Below are 15,454 nucleotides of genomic sequence, written 5' to 3'. Positions count from 1 at the left end.
TGTGATCTTAGCTATAGATAATCTTTGTCATGGTCATCATAACTGAAAAATGTTAAAAATATTTTACAAGTCAGCTTGAGGTGCTCAATAGCTTTGGGAAGGAAAGCTTCTGACACTCCGAGCTTTGGTTTCTTGAATTGCAAAACGAGGACATGTATGATAGCATGTGACTCAGGTGGTACTCCTCCCTTTTATTAAACCTATTTGACTTGGGTAGAGTATATACAGAATGTATTGATCTCTAAATTCTGGTGCCTTGACAACCTGCAAAATCGCAGTGTGTTTTGGCAAAACCTGTCTGACCAGGACATGAAGGTGAATTTCCATGTATGATCCAGCTAATGACAAGGAAGTACAAAATTGAACTTAAAGTTAATTGCCAATAATTGATTGACTATCAATTAAGCAGTTGACTTAAAGACAATAAGTTAGAATACCATTAGGCCCTATTTTCCAAAAACTTGTTCAGTCATGAAGAGAGTGACATTTTTTGCAGCAATTGAAATGTAACATCTCTCAGGGCAACTGACTGAGGATGGAAAGGGAAGGAAAAGAAGGTCATGCCTCCAACCTTTGCAGCCTTCTTCTGGGTATATCAACTGTCTCTTACATGTGTTCATGGCTCCTAATTTACCTTTACCACAGGACTGATGGCAAAATATTTTAGTTGTATATTTACATATCTTTCCACCATGGAATGACTGAGAAAATAGGTGCCCTGTCTTTCTATATTTGGGTTTGTAACACATAACACAGGGACTGGCTATGTAAAAGCTCAATAATGTTCAATGCACCAAATCTAACCATAGAATTAGCTTATTCCAAAGAGGCATCTCCAGCTTTCCTTCACTCCAAACTAGATAAGTCACCCTAGTTTATCTCCCGTAACAGACACTGTGCATATCATAGCTGTATCCACCTGCTTCGCTCATCCTCACTAGAGTGGCTTCTGAGAGAAGCCACTCCTTCTACAGACCATATCTCAATGTCTATTTGCAGGAAGAATGCACAAACAGGGCTGAGGTCACTCTGAGAAAGGGAGTTAGTTGCTAGGAATTTGGTAATTGTGCTGATGAGAAGGGTGACATGAGACTGAAGTATCTGGCCCAACCTAGCTGCTACTTCCTGCCTTCCTCCAGAAGCCCATGCTTGCACAGCCCAAAGACCTGTTCTTTGTGTTGCAGGCTACTAACATCCAAAGAGAGGAAATAGAGGAGCCAGGGAGTCATTGAGAACTGTCCTGAGATCCCCTTTCATCATGTGTATGCATTTAGTGACACATCAGGAAACCTTTTTTCCAGGAGCAAGCTTATTCTTTTCCTCCACTTGTGGACATGTTGAAAGATCACACATACGTTTTCAATGAAGTCATTGACAATGAGGAGAAGTCAGCAGCAGCAACAGCTGGAGAGTCTGAAATACCCTGAGGTGGTTTAATCTCTTGGCCTCACAGTGGGAAAGCAATTTGGGGAAGGTAAAGAGTCTTAAAGAAAAAAAAAAAGAAGAGAAGAAAAAAAAATTGCACAAGGAAAGAACCAAAACAACAAGGAGAAATTGTACCACTAGAGGCAGCTGCTGTTGTTACTAAGGTTCAGAGAAAGGGGGAGGGACCCTGAACCTTTGAGATGAAAGTGAGGGTGGTTATCAGCAGCAGGGTGGCTAGGACTGGGGATCCTGGGAGAATATCACTTCCTTTGTGCAGTGAGAGTCCAGACGGTTTCCAACTTCCAGAAACCAGCCTAGGAAGTCTGGGATTGGGGCTCTTTCTGATCTGGAATGCCAGAACTCATAAACAATGCCAGTATTGCTTGTGGGAGACGAGTAACAGGAGATGGACAATTAACAGGCCAGGGAACCCTGAAAACAGTCATTGAAGTCTTGAAGGATGTGGGCAGCTATGTGGCACAGCTGTTGAGCTTGTCAACTGGGGATTCTAGGGGTAATGTCATTCCAAGGAGGCCAGCAGTTCTCACCCTGCCTGTTTGCATGGCAGGCCACTGTGTCCCACACAGTGCCCCTTCCTAGAAACAAAGTGAAAGACAGAATTGGATCATGGAGGTCCCTGGTGTTCACACACTTCCTGCTGCACTTAATCATCTATGTGTTTAACTAAAATTTCCTGATCAGAGTTTTGTACATCACTTATTAAAAGAAGCCAACCTTCAAAGGGAAGGCTTAACTTCCCTGACATTGGGCATTTGTTTAATCAAAAGGAAAAGTTCACCTGGGGAAATGACCACTCTGCTCTTAGAAGTAATGACACCGAAATTCTCTGTCATCATTAGTTTGTCAGCTTCATATGATTTTAGGGCCATAGTCACAAAGATAAATAGGTACAGTTCCTGACCTTGAGGAGCTCAGCACTAACAAGGTGGACAGAGGCGCACACACAGGTAACGATAATGAACTGGAGTGTGGGCTATGACGGAGTTTTAGGCCCATTGTGAGCACTGAGATTGAAGAAAGGATGAATGAGGACAGTGCTGAGCAAGAGAGCCAACAAAGGGGAAGACAGAAGGCAGCAATAAGGGAAGGCAGTTAGGGCTAATGAACTTGTGCCGTCCTTTGTTGTCCCTTAAACAACACATGCTAATTGGAATTCTGCTCTCTTTCTCAATTTGTTCCACCTTCCATATTATTTTTTTCAACAACCTTCCATTCCTGTTTTCTTCATTCTTACCATGTTTCATGCCTCCTTCTGTCGGTTTCATTCCTGATGTGTGGAATGCCCTTCCCAGTGTTTTCCATGTATCAATCCACCCATAATTCTAATTCTGTCTTCTGCAGACTTCACATATCTAAAACACGCCACCCCCAATCTCATGGGAGAAACAGTTTTCCTTTCACTCATTGTTCGCTTTACAACAGGAAACAGAAGAATTTGGTTGTCCAGGGAGTTATATAAAAAGGGCTTCAATTTTCTTTGCAAATGTCTTCAGGAAAGCAGTATTGCCAGGGATATAAAACAAACTGGCTTTTGATTGTTAGTGCTTCATTGCATATGTGAACCATTTCCACGTGATGCATACAATAGGGGAACTGTATTTTGGGTGGTGGTACTTTTTGACTTCATGACGTTGTAGAAAATCTGATTGCTCTTTGTCTCCCGTAATATTTTGCTTTCAGAAACTCCCTACACTACTTCCATCCCATTCTTTCTGACTCAATTGCTTATGCTACCCAGTTAAGACCAGGATTCAAACTGTCAATCACAGTTTCCCATTTCTCCAGCTACAATGATTGGGTTAGGCAGGAGGATATGACAGAGAAATCAAAGCCATCCTAAGATGTTTTTCTGGAACCATGGGTGAATGAGACAATCAGGATTTCAGAAACTGCAAAGAGCCTGTGAAGAACTGACTGATAATCTTGGCTATGTCCCAGACTAGGACCACCCTTCTTGAACTTCCCAGTTATGTCAAAATAACTCTTCCCAATGTTAAGTTAACTCCTGTTGAGTTTGTGACACTTGCAACCTAATGCATTTTTTAAAATCCAGTAAGAGGGCTGGAGGTGTGGCTCAAGCGACAGAGTACCTGCCTAGAAGTGCTGAAACCCTGAGTTCAAACCCCAGCACTCCAAAATTAAAAAGCCAGACATACAAGTTACGTACTGTTGATGATATCTCTTAAATAGAGTAAAATGAAAAGGGAATGGATTCTACAGTTTTAAAAGTCTCAGTCCACCACAAAATGTAAATACATATAAACATACATGTACGTATATGAATACAGAGAGAAATTATGACAACTTGGTAAGGAACATCACCAGTTGAGGCACCCTTGGTAGAATGTCTCCTCCCATGTACCACCAAAAGAGCCAGTTAGAAGGAGATGACTAGGGCATAGTCTCTGATGCCTAGGAGGATGGGAGGCAGGCAGAGATCTTGGTTAGTAAAAGGTGCTCAAAAGCTGTTTGTGAAATTAATATTTGTTCAGTTAATTTGAAATAAATTTGTGAACAATAAAATTTTACTGAATGTGCTAAATAATAAGACCCACTTATAGCAAATGATCTACCTTCAGCACTTCTCGCACCTTAGCACATTGACTTTTCATACCAGTTGTGCTAGTTGGACATTGTCATCCCCATAAAATAATTGAAGAAACAAAGGCATAGAAATATTAAATAACTGGTCCAAAGCAACAAAGCTATTGGAGCTTGAATTTGGACCTGTGTCTACCTAACTCCAAAGTCTACCCTCTTAACCAATATGATATGTGCTATCTCACCAACTTTTCAGAACCACATCCTATTCTGGTATAAACATGATTGTCAAAGCAGGAAATAGCATGTAATAACCAGCAAATATATTTCAAGTGTCTTCAGTAGAGTCTAAATCAACCTCTGATATCACAATGCAAATGTGTTCAAGCCTCATTTGCTATAATCAATTTTTTGTGGGGGTAAAAGGGAGGGTGGCAGTATGGAGGCAGCAGCACTGGGGTTTGAACTCAGGACTTGCTAGGCAAGTGCTCACCAACTTGTTTTTGAGTCATACCCCAGTCCCAGAATCAATTTTAAAAAAAAAATAATGCTGAAAGAGTAAAACACTTGGAAAGTGATGGCAAAAAAAATCATAATTTTTTTCAATACTATAAGAGAAAAATATAACTTTATTCTTGCTTTCATTGGGCAAAACTAGAATTAGTGTATAGAAGAAGTCACAGGAAGAAAGATTTCAGCCTATAGCATAAGGAAAAATTTACACAGTTATTTTTTCAAACTGTGTCTTTACAATATTTATTTTACAGCAATTGATACTTCTCCAATAAAGTAAAATGCTCTTTTGGAGGAAAAGAGGGAAATAGGAAAATGTAGAAAGGAAATAAAACCAGTCTCTCCTCACTTCACTACCCCAAGGCAGTAATTGTCTATATTTTCAGGTCTTTCACAAACAAGAATTCCCAACAGTCAAAATGGTCCAAGAAGGGGACCTTTGCTTTCAAAGGAAGTGAATTGCCTATCACTAGAGGTATGTAAGCTGAAATTGGGAGATAACTGGATACAGCTAGTATAGATGAAAATGGGTTTGAACTGTAAGACAGTAAGAGTCTTTCTGACTAACTATGGGAATCTATATGACCCAATAAATTAGCACAATCCTGTGTGGTTATTTTATTAAGGATTACTTCAAACTTGCACAAGTTCCAGCACATGATAGATAGTTATCATCATTAAATAAAAATGAAAGAATAAATGAAGAGAAGAAAGGAGCCAGGAAGGAAGGAAGGAAGGATTAAGTGGCAGATTCCAGATTAAAGCCCCATTTATTCCTCACTCCTCAGCCATTCGTTTTTTTCTCTCTACCTCATGTCTGACAGTGTGCTGGTTGCCAGGGATGCAAAGATCAAAGATGCAGTCCTCCAGCAATGTGTCCATTCTGGAGCCCTTACTTGACTTGGCAGTCTAAAACAAGTCTGATTTGGGGGAGGGGGTGGGGGGGGTTTCATAGCAATGGGGCTGGAGGACCAGCAATTTGTCACAGAAAAGTGACAGTTATATTTGGAAGATGGCAGGTGCTTAGAGCTTCTGGACTGTGTGATGTTAGAGGTGTGGCGGGGTCGGAAGGCTTGGGCCAGTGTCAGTGAACTGGAAAAGGATTTTCATTTTTTCCCTCTACTGTGTGGTGAGAGGGAGACACAAAGATGGTTTCCCAGGTTACAGATTCCTCCAGACTCATTTGCCCTCCAAATTACCCCAGGAACTACAACAGCAAGACTACATTCTGTGTGGCACAGTAGAGCCAATGGCTCTTGGCACCTATGACTAATTTTAATTTTATCAGACCAGCTGGGGCTTGTTTTTGAGTCGTGCAAAGATAGGAAGCTCTCGAGCAGGAAGTTGGGATAAGGTTACACTGACAACTCTGTAATGCTGTGTATGACCTTACAGCAGAGGAATGTTAGCTGCAAAACTGCATTGCTACAAACAAGCTGGAAGAAAAATAGGAATGTTCAAGTAAATTTGGTTGTTTGGAGCTGGTTCTAACTCTTCAAGTTTATCTTTGTTCTGTTGGGAGAAAACCCCTTTTTGTAAGATAGGGAATCTGTCCTCTTCCTGGGGACAAGATTCTAAGATCAAACTTCAGTTGATTGGTTCTTTAGAATCTGGAACCTTGCCTCTCTCTCCTTGAAAATTCAGCAGTCACCATGTTCTGACATTTTTGTTTTTAAAATGCTTCTAAAGTGTGACCTAGCTCAGCCCAGGATCCTGGTGATGTCACTGGTGACATCACCACCTCTTTTTAAATCAATGCTCCAGTTTCTCAAATTGTCTTCTGAACTCAGTCTCTACTCCTGAACCTCTCGCTATCTTGCTCAAGGGTGGACCTCTTAGAACACAAATTCTGTCAAGTCAGCTCCCTGCTTACATCATTCTTGATGGTTCCTTATCCCTAGCTACCTGCTGAGTGTGGTCTATGGACAGACATCAGCCCATGACCTTTGATCCCTCCATAAGAAGATAAGTATAGAAGTTTGGAAAGTGTCTAGATGTTTGACAGGCCATTGTTGCCCACATATATGGCAAGTAGACTTCAGTTGTTGAGCAAGGTCTGCACAGGCTGCTGTTAAACTCACTGGGTGAGTCACCTGGAGCATCAACTCCATACTCCTATTGGTCTGTGATAGATTGGGCAAAAACAAACTAGTCTTTCACTCTAGTTTGAGAAACATGGTACTATAGAATAGAGTCCAAAGACCTCACCCTAAATCCTTCATTGTTCAGACTATGTCTTTGTTCTTCCAACATCTCCTGGCATTTCTATACCTTTTCCATGCTTGCAAAGCTACTTGACAGCTCTCCAAATACTGTTTACATAATAGCTCTTCCTATTGAAATGCCCTTCCCTGTGTGTGCAGCTGAAGACTTTCTCTCATCCTTGGCAGCTCTGCTAAAACAGTACCTGAGAAGCCTTGTCTATGTCATCTCTAAATCCCCAAAATGGATGTCCCCTCCTTTGTCCTCCCTTACTAACTGGTATGTTCACTCAGCAAGTGTTGTGACATTGCCAAATTCTGGATAAATAGTATAAGATTAGTCCAGGCTATCATGTGATTCTTCATCTATTCTCAGGAATTTTTTGTGCATCATCTCCTTGAAGATGATGAGAGTGTCTTAAATGTCTTTTTTTTTAATCTCCAAAAACTTCATAATGGGAACAGAGGAGTAATTCAAGGAGTAATATATTCAAGATTAGTTTTGAGAATAACAGCTGAAACACAAAGAGGTTCTAGAACCTGTCTGGACCTTCATTTACCCTTTTATATACCAGTAGAATTTGAGCTGCAAGACAATTATGGTTCCTTTCAAGCTGAAATATTCCACTCCAGTACCAGAACCCCTTCCTCCAGAATGCCATACAAGATGCCCTTACCCTGCTCACCTCCATCCCACACCAACTTCTCAGACTGTAAACACATAAGAAGGAATGCCCTGACCCTGCTTTTCTGAGACTTTTGAGGTGTCTTTGTCAATAGCACATCCTTTTGATGTGGTGGCTTTCCAGCTGCATGTACACTGACTGCTGCATGGTCAGATAATTCAAATAGAAAGAAACAGCAAGTTCGAATTTAGATTTTTGATCTACTGACTTTTTCAGGTGTTTCTAGGAAACTGAGACCTCAAGGTTGGCCAAGACCATCTGACAGTCATTCACCCACAAAAGTAGAGCTGGTGCATCTCAAGTTAAACATGTTAAGTTGGAAATAAGTGTTATGAGCACTTAGGTCAAATTGGCACCTATTAAGCTCCTGAATTGAGGCAATTGTCTTCTGGCTTCCCCACCCTGGATATCAGACTTCACAAGAAGTATAATACAGAATGTAAGTTGAAGTATTTTTTGTCCTCTGGGAATTCATATCAGACCAAATCAAATTCTCCTGCCCCCCCATCCCAAATCTAGTATAATAGAAAATATTGACACCATTCAACATCAATTCTTCATTTGGAATAAACAAATTCTTTCTAACCAAATTTTCCCATTGCTCACATTTGATACTATTGATGAATTGATTTAATTCTTTTAAGTTACAATACAGTGTGAGCAATTACAATTTTTCATTGCATTGCCTTTCTGGAAAAGAGTCTAAAATATTCTGAAAACACAGCCCTTCTTCTGAGCCTTCTGGGTGTTGCTCTGTCATTCCAAGAATACATGTTCTAACCTTCTCTACCCCTGGCCAGATCTGATGCATCCTTCTACTCTCCAATTAGATACTGTTTTCTGGGGTCCCCTGTGTTTCCCCAAACTGGAGCAGATGGCCTTCTTTCCTGCCCCCATGAAAACCAAACTTTCGAAGAGAAGCAATGAGAAAGCAAATATCAAAATATCTCTCCGTGATCGTGAGCAGAGTAAACAGAATGTAGTAGTTGTGATGGTTTCCTCCCAAATCCAGTTTAATATAGGAAAATCATTCAAACTAACAAAGATTGAAAGGACTGGAATTTTTATTTCCTTGAACAATCAAACAATTCTCAGAAATAGTCAGTTGAGTCAGAAATATCTAACAGACTGGTCAAAGAATCTACAAAGAATGATTCCTTACAAAGTGATAATTTGCTTCACTGAAGAAACCGTAAGTAAAGCATCCATTTATGTCTTCTATGATATGAACTCCTGTGTGTGTGCGTGTGTGTGTGTGTCTGCACCTCCTTTAATAGTCCTGCTCTCCAACCCTACCCGGAAAGAAAGCTCTTCATGACTTTGGCGTGAATCTGGATTAGCAATTCTTTAGTCCAAGACCACGGAGAGAAGGATTTTGCTTAGTATCCAGTAAGCTTGGAAGAGGTTTCTGTCCCCACAGACCCTCCTGCATCTGTTCAGGTCCCTTTCACTTAGTTGACAGCCCTGCTCCCCTCCTCCCCTTCCCTGGTGCCATATCCACGGCCTACTACACATATTAGTGTTTTCAAAGCAATATTCCCAGCAGGAGTCCCAGAGGGGCTGCACACCCAGAAGAAAGGAGATAAAGGTCTGAAAATTCAGCTTTAATTGCGTTTGGATTTTGGAAGCCTGTTTGGATTAACAAGTAACGCCATAACTGCATATCTCTTACAATTTAATGAAAAGGGGTATTTTTCCTATGAAAGTGAAAGAGAGAGTCAGATAACTATACGAAACCTCTCCCCACCCACCTGCAAACAATAATTTGATTCTTGCAGGGTAATTTGAATGCCAAGGCTGCTAGACTGGCAAGAAACAGCTTTGAAAGGGCTCTGGCTCCCTCTGCTGTTCGTTGGTGCAAAGAACAGTTGTATAGGTCAAGATTCACCGTCCTTGAACCTTGGAATTGACTTACTTCAATTAGCTCACCCTAAAGACAAGGGGTTTAAAGGGACTTGGAGCCCAGAATAGTCATTTATCTTTATAGAAATTGTACTGTGATCCAAAGAATATCTTACCACTTGAGGAACACTCCCCCTCCACAGTTTGAATACTTGTGTTTCCTTCCTAGCTATGTCCTTGAGCAAGTTATCAACTTTCTCTAATTCTGTTTCCTGCTTCTAAGACAAGATAATAATAAAAAGCAGGTGGCTTTGAAAGGATTGAAAAGGTACCATTCTTCAAAAACCATTTGTGTCTCTTTTTGGCATCATAATCACCTGCTGCCCAGCAAGGTTGCCTGGATGATGGCGTTGTCTCAGTTGTTGGGTTTCCCTGTTACTGTTGCATGAGTTTGGCTGGTGGGAATATGACTAGTAAATGACAGCTTTAATTAAAGTTGTACCAATAACTACTCTTGCACACATTTACTCTGAACCCATATTAATAGCAAATTGCAATCCATATAACTTCAAGACTAACTAGGGCATAGATGTGGCGTTAACCACCAGCCCTCCTTACTGCTTTATTAGAGAACTACCTTCTTCCCTTTTACCGAATGGCCTCCCTACTCTTTTTCTTTGCTGAATTCAACCTCAAAACACCTTGGTTCACCTAAGAACTGCCACTTCCCTATCTCAAAGGTGCTGTGCTAATTACAGGAAGTTCTAGGGATTTCTTTATGTAATTGTGTATTTTTATCTTTAATTTGCATTAATTTGATGCTACAAAAGGCTGGGTGAATGCAAATATTTTGAAAGGCATAGAGTTCTTTAGTGTGCACTTGCTCTATGCAATTCCTTCTGCCTATGAAAAATACCGAAAATGTCGATTCTGGTGAAAAGTATTGTATAGACTTAGCTGTCTTTCAACTGGGTCAGGGATTACCTGAACTGGAAATCTCTTTCCCAGTGCATAAATTCCTTCTCCTCAATAACATATTTAGTAAATATCAGCTATCTATGGACATTTCTCTTGATACAGGAGGCACAGAAGCAAAAGAGACTGAATACTGACCCCACGCAGCTTATTTCAGGACAGATGGATATTGACTGGCACTACTTGCTTATTTCTTCTTTTCCACCATAAGCCATCCTAATGGTTGCAATGTCTATTCCTAAAAGTTAGCTTTAGGCTGTTTTCTCAGGGATTCTGCTATCAATTATTTTGAAAATGCACATATATGTTTCTGAAATTATTTTGAATACACACAAAAAAGTAAGTAGCAAACTTTAGCGAGATGTAGATGAGCTGTTAACATCCTGGATATATTGACTCATAGCTTATAATTAGCTAACCACATTGGTAGACTTTAAGCTTTAGCATTCAACACATTGGCCAAAGGAGGTAGTCAAAACATGAGCATTTCTCTCTCAGTCCCCACAGTTGTTGATTCTGTAGGTTTGGAATAAAGTCTAAGATTTCAAGGTGCATGGCCCATGGCATTTCTAAGAACAACTGTGCTTCAGCATGCAGATTACTTTTTTCAATTCAGCCATTCATTTTAAGCTATTATTCTGAAAGATACACGGATGTTTGTTGGATGTCTTCTACATGCCACTGGCTGTGTGGTGCTTTCCAGGGTAAGTAAGAGCAAAGATGTGTTAATTTTTCATTGCTGTGACAAAATACTTAGATTAAAAGCTTAAGAAAGGGAAGATTTATTTCATCTTGTGGTTTCCATGATTTTAGTCCATAGTCAGCTGGCTCCCTTGATTTTAAGCCAACGGCAAAAAAGACACATCATGGTGGAAAGGCAGGGCAGAAGAAAGCTGCTCACCTCTTGGCAACCAGGAAGCAGAGCCAAGAAAGGATTAGGGACAAGATATACTCTTCAAAGACACACCCCCAGTGACTCTTCCTCCACTCAGGCCCCACTTCCTAACAGCCCATTCAGTTTGAACTCATCAGTGGATTGACCCATTGATAAAGTTAGCACCTTCATGATGCACTCACCCCCACCAACTGGGGACCAAGCCTTCAACACATCAGCCTTTTGGGGGACACCCCACATTCAAACTATAACAGAAAGTTAAATCTCTACATTCAATCCCAGCTCATGGAATAGCTTGATAGCCAACATGTCATCTCCTAAAAAAAGCACAATAACAGTACCTTCATCAAAAAGTAACAATGCTGATAAGAGGAGTTGGCACATGCAAGCATTTACATTTAGCACACATGGAGAAGACGAAGCTGGATGTTCCCATAACACATATGACATGGAGCTAAAAATTGTCAAGAACACACTGAGAATAAGTGTTATTGCTGGTTCAATTTATAGCAGAGGTCCTATATCTGAAGCCTGGTTTCTAACATGCTTAATCCATATACCCTTTATCCCCAGCAATGAGCCTTCAGACGCACCAGGGAATTACTCAAATGAGAGCAATGATGAAAGCATTTTGTAGCGTATGCCAAAGTTAGGTGGGAGAGAATCATGAGACTTATATAAGCTTAGAAGAAGTAGTTTCATGTAGACTTGAAAGCTCTTCCAACTGCCTAGTGAATGGAAAGGTATCTAATTTAGTTTAACTAAAAACTCAAGTTTCCAAACACAGAGATGTCAGTGAGGGCAAAAGCGGAAGTTTCTGCTTCTAACAACCAGTTTTTCTGGACCCTTCTTGGTGTTGTATGGTGAAGAAAGGAGCAAGTACATTTTGCAATGTGTTCCTACACTTGAGTGCAATCAGCCTCATTTGTTTCAAAGACCTTTTCCCTGGAAGTGAAAAGAAAATGCCACTTATTAAAAATTAAACTCACTTTGTCCTCCTTTATCATCATTGGAAATGAGACTCTTAAAAATCTTATTACTGGTTACAAATAAGCATGCCTTTCTCTCAGTGGTAAAGAACTGTCATTTGCTCATAACCAAACAAATGAGGCCAAGGTAATAGGACGCTACTCCATGATTATGTTTCATTGGGTAGGGCATGTTCTAAAGACCACCCTTGTTGAGTTGATGAAGTCAATGTCTGCGCTGGAAAAGCCTTCATGGCAAGGAACCATAACTAGGTCTCTTTAGCACTTTGGCTGGCCTCAGGTTGTTGAGAACAGATGCAGTAAACAGTCAGCCAGAAGGCAAAGCCCTCATTCCTACAACCACAAAGAAACAAGTTCTGTAGGAAGCCAGAGTGAACCTGGAAGCCAAGACTCTAAATGAGAATGCAGCCCAGGAAATACACCTGGACTGTAGCCTTGTGAGACCACAAGTAAGGGACTGAGAAAAACCAAGCCCAGATCCCTAACCCACAGAAACTGTGGGAAAAACAGATGTGTATTGTTTGAAGCCACTTAAGTTTGTGGCAATTTTAAACACAACAATGGATAGCTAACATAAACATACAGTAAAGTCTAATGAAAGTAATTGAGACTTGTAGGAATTGAGAGGGCAAATTCACCAGACAAATATAATTTAAAGACACTGTAATTAAAAGTTTGTCCCAGCACTATGACCAAAATACAAATGGAACAGAATAGAAAATCCAGAAATAGATTATATGTGACTTTTCATAATATTAAAAAATTGAGCATCTCAAATTAGTAATATTATTATAGTACCTGTGTAGCCATTTTTTTAAAATTAAAATTAGATTTAACAGGATAAACTATATGCATATTAAAGGTTTAAGTATAAAAATGAAAATATGTAAGTCTGAGAAAAAAAACGTTGATGAATTTCCACCATTCATCTATGGGGAAAAACTTCTGAACTATGCCTCAATATTGCTGCAGCAAGGAATATAATTGATAAATTTGATTAAATAAAAATTTAAGACATTTTTATGTCAAAGTACAGTACTGAAAAATCTGGAAAACATGTTTTCAATTTATATTCTGAACAGATTAGTAATTTATTATATAAAGATCTAAGATAGAGCAGTAAAAGGCAAAAAACCTTATAAAAAGCAAGGCAGAAATGCAAAATGTTCATGTAAAAAAATAAGTGTAAATTGCTTCTAAAACATGAAAAGTTTCTTAACTTCAAGCATAAATAAAGAAACATTAAAATTATGTTGATCAATAAATAACATAGGGTATGGAAAAATAATCTCATGTTTAGCAATAAAAATATTTCAACTACTTTCAAGGAGAATTTGGTAATGTCTAAGAGAATTACATGTGCGCTTAAGTTTTGTCCCAGCTTTCCCACTGCTAAGAACACATTTCAAAGCTTTTTGGACAACTTTTCATCAGGCTGATGTAAAGCCAATACTTAAGGCTTCCCTGAATCTATACCCTTGCCTGGCTTCATCAAAGGTATAGCCATGCTCCACCACTGACCTTGGACTTGACCGTGAAATTTGCTTTGAAAGATGGCATGGAGGTGGAAATGACAATTTGCCAGTTCTAAACCTGGTTCTTAAGAGATGTGAACAATAAATGACTATTTTTTAATTCAACTGAGGTGTGGTTGTTTGCTTACACTGTATTTTTGTAACAAAAGATGATCCAAACAAAGCATTATTTGTAACAGCAAGTTGTTGAAAACAACTCAAATATCCATCAATAGGGGCTGACCGAAGAAACTATAGATACATCACGTAAGAGATTATTATGCTTTATGCTTAAGGCTTTGATTTAACAGCAGTAGCCACCACCATTTAACTAGATCAATTTAAAATAATTAGGATCAATGACTTCTCTTGAGAATTTTTGAATGCTGGAATATACAGAGTATCTAAGTTTTCATAATATTATTGGTATTAATCAAGTGACAATCCTCAAAGTACTGCTTTGGCCACACATTGCTTTCAGTAAATCAGGAAGTATGAGCTCAAATTTGGATTCTTCTTTACAGGAGAATCATGAGTATTTTGACCTAAGAGCCTCAGACACTTTTCTATTAGAAGTAATCTTATTTTAGTGACCAACACATATGAATTAGTAGGGAGGAATCATTGGGAGTGTAGGCTGCTGATGGTGTGTGACTGCTGGCTCCAGTTCCCTCTCTGAAAGTTGTGGAAAGCAAAATGTTATGGCAGGGAAGATCCAGGGCTTGGGGTCAGGTGTACTTGAGCTCTGCTTCCTGCTTCACCACTTCCTGATAATTTGGCCTATGAGCAATGTAGCCTTTGGAAAAACTCAAATTTCTTGTCCCATCAGAAAAACTTAATTAAACTTAACCATGAAGACTTGCTATGCTGATAAAACAAGGAAAAATAAAAGTTACACACAGTGCTTAGAAGATCACAGGTGCCCAAATTTTCTGTTTGTTTGCCTTTTGTCTCTATCCTCCTCATTGAAATTTCAGAAATGTGAATATAAATGTGGGCTCTGAAATCTCCTAGTAATAATTAAATTCAATACGTTTATTATTATTTTCAAGCAAGTTTATATAAAGTATTATAATTCCCACTGTAATATCAACACTTAATTGCAACAGAAATTCTTGAGAACTGACATTACAAGAGGCTCTGATCAATATGAAAACCTCAGAGTTAGCATTGCATTTAAGGGCTCTTTTTATCTTGTTTAATCTTGTGTATTTTGGATATGAGTTGCAAGTATGCACTCTTTCTTTCAGTGACATGATTACAGATCCCTACTTACTGATGTATAACTTGAAGCATTTCCTTATAGGAGGAGCTTACTTCTGTCAAACATAGCTATATGTTGCTTTGGCTAATGGGAAGCCAATGCAAGTGACATGCAAACACACTTGTGCAAAACTTGCAAGAAACCTCACAACACAAAGAGCATTAATTCGAATCCTTATTTACATTCAGTACTGGGGAAAAGCCAATGTGAATAAACTGTTCCTGCAAAGGGTCAGACTGTAAACGTTTTAGGGTTTGCAGGCCATGTATCACTTCTGTTGCATATTCTTTTTTCTTTTATAATCATTTAAAAATGAAAAAGCCATTTTTAGTTCACAGATAGTACAAAAAGAAATATGTGTGCCAAACACTTCCTTGGTACAACATTACTAAGCTTAAAAAGAAAATCCAAGAGGCTCAAGTTATTTACAAGCAATGTAAGTCCTAGAAACAAAGTTGAAGAATATTTATAAGAATAAAACATCAGCAACCTGAGTCTATTAGAGTTGCTATAACAAAATATCATAACCCGGGAGGCTTATAAACAAAAGAAATTTATCTCTCACAGGTCTAGAGGATGGGAAGTCCA

Source organism: Castor canadensis, chromosome 3 (assembly GCF_047511655.1).
Source record: "Castor canadensis chromosome 3, mCasCan1.hap1v2, whole genome shotgun sequence".
NCBI lineage: Eukaryota > Metazoa > Chordata > Mammalia > Rodentia > Castoridae > Castor > Castor canadensis.
Note: the sequence above shows the minus strand (reverse complement) of the source record.